The sequence below is a fragment of the Bombina bombina genome, chromosome 6 (genome assembly GCF_027579735.1).
Source record: "Bombina bombina isolate aBomBom1 chromosome 6, aBomBom1.pri, whole genome shotgun sequence".
Taxonomy (NCBI): Eukaryota; Metazoa; Chordata; class Amphibia; order Anura; family Bombinatoridae; genus Bombina; species Bombina bombina.
The window spans coordinates 1049349954-1049356716 of record NC_069504.1 but is presented as its reverse complement, the minus strand read 5'-3'; positions in this window follow the sequence as shown (position 1 = coordinate 1049356716).

Sequence of the window (6763 nt, the reverse complement as noted above, 5' to 3'; positions counted from 1 at the left end):
ATTATTCGGCTTTTTTATCCTTGCCTGCCAAGTTTTCCACTACCAGCAGACTTTTTCATTGAGTGTAGCTCTGCCAAGGACGGCTTTCTAGCTACCAACTTGCAGCGTGGATTGCACACGAAGAGCAGCTGCACGCTGTTACTTCCCACAGCACAGTTACAGAAGATCCGGACTCGATCTGTGGAGGAGAGCCCACAGCTGTTTGCTCAGGAATTCGGACGTTTACCTGGTACAGCGTACTGACTGCTGTTAAAACGTCAGTCTGCCTATTCGCACCACTTTCAATAAGGGTGCCAATACCCTTGTGAGTATATTTTCATTTGTCTTCACTTCCACTGTGATTTCTTCTTACGAAACCTACTTGCACAATGAGGCGCCGTCTTTTCTTGCATCATTCATGGATGGATGTTACATGATCCATCCATGAATGTTCTGTTGAGTGTTAAAGCCTAAAAAAAAAATCCCCCAATTTGTTATTTACAATTTTTAGAAACTTTAAAAAAGTTGGTAGTATCATCATGGTATGTTATCATGGATGGAGGATGTTACATCCATCCATGATCATGAATGTTCTTGTTCTGTTAAGTGTTAAAACAAAAAATCCCATAATTTGTTATTTACAAACTTTAAAAAAGTTGGTAATAGGTATCATCAATGGTATATATATTATTATCATGGATGGATGTTACATTCATCCATGATCATGAATGTTCTGTTGAGTTGAAAAAAAAGTAAGCAATTATTTTATATATTTTGTATTGTATCTGCTGTCTGAATCATATGATGGCATGGCTCTGGTCTGCACCCTTAAAAGTTATAATCTAGTCAAAATTAAAATTCATCATTTAGATAGAGCAACAATTTTTCTAATCTACTACTTTGATCATTTTTTCTTCATTCTCTTGGTAATTTGGTATCTTCGTGTTTTTTTTTAAAAAAAAAAGCAAGAATGTAAGCTTAGGAGCTGGCCCATTTTTGGTTCAGAACCAGGGTAGCTCTTGCTAAATGGTGGCTACATTTAGACACCAATCAGAAATCCCTACCCAGGTTCTGAACCAAAAATGGGCTAGCTCCTAAGCTTACATTCTTGCTTTTTCCAATAAAGATACCAAGAGAATGAAGAAAAAATTATAATAGGAGTAAATTATAATAAAGTACCTTAAAATTGGTGCTCTATCTGAATCATGAAAGTTTAATTTTGAATAGTCTGTAACTTTAATATCCTGATTGTGAATTACCAGACACAAAAGGTAGAAAAATAGGTAGAACAGCAAAAAGTAATTTTTTTCATTGGTCTTCATTAGTGACATATTTAACATAGGAGATTAATTACAGAGCCCTGGTGTTTGCTGAAATTGATTTAAACTATAAAGAAAAGCTTTTGAGAGTTTTCCTCTCTTTCTCAGGTCTGAAGCAATACCTGAGGAAGAAAGGAAAACTGTTTAAAGCTTCTCTTTTAAGTATTAAGTTAGTACAATAAAAAGGTATCATTGCATACCGCATTACTCTGGTATTTTGGAATCTTATTTATGTATTATTTAGTTTATTTTCAGTGCTATGACTTAGTGGTGAAAATTATTAGTGCCCCCCCCCCCCGTTTGACTGTGGTATCTTATGTGCCCCCCCTATATATTTTTCCTAGAGTCGCCACTGTCTCCATACAAGCATATGGTTAGTATTAAGGGTATCATCCATGTTAACTAACATATTGTTGCCCATATATAATAATCATTGCTATATTATATTTATCATGACCCTCATGTTCCATAATTCATAATGGAACATATACCATATACTAATGCTCCATATTTAGAATCTTTAATATTAAGAAACCAATAGTGTTATTAAAATGTTATTAATTCTTTGGGGCTTATTAACACATAAAGTAGGGGTGGGCAAGAGGTAGATCGCGGTCTACCAGTGGACCGCGAGTGAATTTTGAGGTGACCGCCTGGAAGATTTCAAAAGTCTGCATAATAAGAGAAACATTTCTCACACATCTAGAGAGTGAAGAGCCTCGTTACCGTAGATGTATGAGAAATGTTTCTCTTATGCAGACTTGAAATCGGTTATGAGACTATGATGGCGGTATGTGTACTTCAGCATGTGCAACGCGGTTGTAGCTGAACTCGCTGCCCCAGCTTTGGTTACTGCCTGTCCCAAACTCTCCTACTTTTTGTCTCAAGAGCAATCAGTCCATAGTACAGACTCTTCATGCGCCAGCCAGGCTGAGATGCTGCTCGGTATTCCTGGGTTTGGCAGTTCCAGGTCCTGCTCTGTCTGATATTCTGCTGCTACTTTCTAGTTCTGTCCTCTGTTACTTGTCACCAGGCTATGCTGGGTGAATGGTCTGGTGGTGTTTTTTTCCCAGGGTCTGTTACTTCCCCTCAGGTTATTTTACTTACTCTGTACCAGGCTTTGATGCTACTCTCCAATACTTTTTTTGACTCACTAATACTAGCTATACTTTGTGCTAGTTTCTGCAGCTTTCTGTCCACAGAATTTGTTGTCACCAAATTGTGCAGGTCAGTGCTGTTGCTGCTATACCAGTCTCTGGTTGCTTTATAAGGCGGTACAGAGCCTGCAGGTCCTGCCACTGTCCCAACTATTTACAGTAGTCTTCAGCTAGTAGCGGATTGATGGAGAGCAGCCAACAGGACCTGCCCCCTAATCAACCTGACATGGCGTCCAGCCAATAAAATTACTTTATAAAATGAATCTGTCATGTTCCAGGCATGACTACTCCGCTAGCCCTAGACTCGAGCCGTCTTGATTGTGAGACTACTTATTCATACGCAGGAGCGGTACACAGATAAGATTGCTTGATAGTCCCAGCGTGACGTAAAGAGAGAGCTCTCACTGTAAGTAAAGAGTGTGGCTGTATTTATTATTAAAGAGCACGGTTGATTTTTAAAGATGTATTATTTGTGGCAAAAATACAATTTTCAGCCAGCAGGTCCTATTTGAGGGCAAAATACAATTTTCAGCCAGCAGGTCCTATTTGTAGCAAAAATAATTTTTTCAGCCAGCAGGTCTTATCTGTGGCAAAAATAAAATTTTCAGCCAGCAACTGGTGTTTGTTTTTTTTTGTTTTTTAGTTAGTTAGGTGACCACGTCACTAGGAATAAAATTAGAGGTAGCCCTTGCCTTACAAAAGTCTGCCCACCCCTGACATAAAGTGATAACATCAAATCTCTATATACCTAAAACAATCAATAATGGTGTAGGTCAGTGATTTTTAACCTTTTTTTTGCCGTGGCACACTTTTTTACATTAAAAAATCCTGTGGCACACCACCATCCCAAAATGTAAAAAAAAAATCACACATTGTAGCCTAATACAGCATATATATATATATACACACACACAAACACACACACATACTGTATGTATTGTGCTGTTATGCGATGCCTCCTACAAACTACCCCTGCACTGGGAGTAAAAAACAAGCAAAGTTTAAAAAATATGTCACACTGTTGTCAGTCTGCCGTGGCACACCTGAGGATCTCTCACTGCACACTAGTGTGCCACGGCACACTGGTTGAAAAACACTGGTGTAGGTATTCCTGTTAGTTCCATGTTATCTGTGTTGTTCACTATGGTTGATTGTAATGGAATATATCCTCCCATATATTAACAACTTATTGGTGTACCTTAAAACGATCTGAAGGAGAAAACTAGTGGTATATAATTGTCTATAGATTGGTTACCACATAAAGATACATTTATTATTAGTTAAGAATTGCATTGATGATCAAATCAGAATGAGATTGTAAGTATTTCACAGAAACACCCAATAATTATTTGCTTCATTCATGCCATGTGGCATGACAGTGTTAAGTTTGAAAATCCAATTGATCTCCTTTTGGAGTAGGATTTTTTTTGCAGTTTCCTCCTGTGATACCTGGCTTAGATTTTTCTAACCCCCAACATTTAAAAGAAGTTGGTTTGCCTGTATGATGTTTAAGGAAATGCCTAGCAACTCTGGTAATTAGTTTGCCTTTATCAAGATCCTTTTGGGCATTCCGTATGTTGCTTAGGTGTTCCGTCACTCTGGTACCCAATTTACGGGTGGTCATGCCTACATAGAGGATATTGCAAGAACAGGAAAGACAGTATATTACATCTGTACTCTGACAGTTGATATGGGTTTTAATTCTCCAAATTTTGTTGAACCTGTCTGTTATCATGTCTTGTTTGACCATATATTGGCAGACTTTACAGTGTCCACAGGGGATAGAGCCTTGATAAATAGGAGCTTTGTTTGTGTTCCTATTAAAGTGGCTTGAAGTCAGGTTATCAGTAAGGCATCTTGCTCTCCTGAATGTAAAAGATGGTTGATCGGGTAATAATTTCTGAAGTTTCTCGTCACTTTTCAATATATGCCAGTGATTTTTCACTATGGACGTTAATTTGTCACTTTGGCAATTAAAAGTGAAGATAAATCTCAAGGTCTCTGATGACTGATGCTCTTTAGGTTTCAGGAGATCACACCTCTCATTATTTAAGGCTTTTTGGTATGCTCTGGCCAGGAGTTTCTTGGAATAGCCGCGTTTGAGGAGTCTGTCCCTCAAATCATTTGCAGCTTTTTTGAAAGAATCCTGGGTTGTACAGTTCCTTCTGATCCTAAGATACTCCCCATAAGGAAGACCTCTAATAGTAGAGGGATGGTGATGACTTGTGGCATGTAGTATATTGTTTGTGGATGTTTGTTTGTTTTCTAAATGCCTCAGTCTTTAAACAGTCATCTTCCTTATGGATGGTTAGGTCAAGGAATTCTAGCTTTTCTGTACTGGAATTATATGTCAAAAATAGTCCAAATGGATTGGTGTTAAATGAATTGAACAATTCCTCCAGAACCTCTACTCGTCCCTCCCATGCAAACAAGTTATCATCTATATACCTAGACCAGTGGGAGATGTATTTAGTATGGTTTGTAATTGAGTCATGGAATACCACCATTGCCTCCCACCAGCCTAGGTATATGTTTGCATAAGTGGGGGCAAACGATGTGCCCATGGAAGTGCCACACACCTGTAGGAAAAATTTGTAGTCGAAGACAAAGTAGTTGTGGATCAGGATAAATTTCAACAGTTTTATAAAAAAATTCCTTACTTTCCACATCTAATTCTTGATCTTTTTCCAAAAAGTGGGCTACTACCTTAGTGCCCCATTCAGTTTGTATACTTGTATACAAAGACTCCACGTCACATGTGACAAGTATGGAGTGTTGACTTATTTGGATGTTCTGAATTTTGTTAAGTACATGCATCTTATCTCTTGTATAGGGAAGGGTTTCTACAATATTTCTTAATCTAGCATCAATGTATTTGCTAGCTTTCTCCGTGAGAGACCCAATCCCAGAGACGATTGGTCTTCCAAGTGGACAAGTGATATATTTATGTATCTTAGGCAGGAGATAAAGAGTGGCTACCCTTGGATTGTTTACTGAGAGGAACGTATGTTCTTGTTTATCAATCACCTTATGTAAAAGAGCAGAATCTATCAGTCTGTTATAATTTTCTTGAAAACATTCTGTAGGATTCCACAACAGTTTTCTGTAATTCTTTGAATTATTAAGCTGTTTAAAGGGACAGTCTACACCAAAATGTTTCTTATTTAAAAAGATAGATAACACCTTTATTACCCATTCCCCGTTTTTGCATAACCAACACAGTTATATTAATATACTTTTTACCTCTGTGATTACCTTGTATCTAAGCCTTTGCAGACAGCCTCCTGATCTAAGTGCCTTTGACAGACATGCAGTGTAGTCAATCAGTGAAGACTCCTAAATAACTTCACAGGAGTGAGCACAATGTTATCTATAGGACACATGTGAAGTAGCACAGTCTAACTGTGAAAAACTTTCAAAATGCTCTGAGCTAGGAGGCGGTTTTCAACTGTTTAGAAATCAGTTTGAGCCTAGCTAGGTTTAGCTTTTCAAAAATACCACCAAGGGAACAAAGCAAATTTAATGATAAAAGTCAATTTGAAAGTTGTTTAAAATTGCATGCCCTATCTGAATCATGAAAGTTTAGTTTTGACTTTACTGTCCCTTTAAGGGCTTCTGTCACATACATGGAAGATGGTCAAATCCCAATATTTCCCCCTTTATCACTATTTTTAATTTGTACGTCAGTCCAGTTAGACATTTCTTTAATAGCTTTTAATTCTGACTTTGACATGTTGGCCTCTGTGTTCAGTTTAGGCTCATGCATTGTCAGCATGTCATTACAGACTAAATTAAGAAATGTTATGGACTGTGGTAATATATTGCTAGGTGGGATAAAATGTGATTTGGATTTTAAGATTGTTCTCCATTTATCACTAGTGATGTCGCGAACGCAAAATTTTAGGTTCGCGACATCACTAGTGATAAATGGAGAACACGAACTTCAGCAAATGTTCGCGAACCGGTGAACCGGGCGAACCGCCATTGACTTCAATGGACAGGTGAATTTTAAAACTCACAGGGACTCTTTCTGGCCGTAATAGTGATGGAAAAGTTATTTCAAGGGGACTAACACCTGGACTGTGGCATGCCGGAGGGGGATCCATGGCAAAACTCCCATGGAAAATTACATAGTTGTTGCAGAGTCTGGTTTTAAGCCATAAAGGGCATAAATCACCTAACATTCCTAAATTGTTTGGAATAACGTGCTTTAAAACATCAGGTATGATGTTGTATCGATCAGGTAGTGTAAGGGTTACACCCGCTTCACAGTGACAGACCAAACTCCCCGTTTAATGCACCACAAAC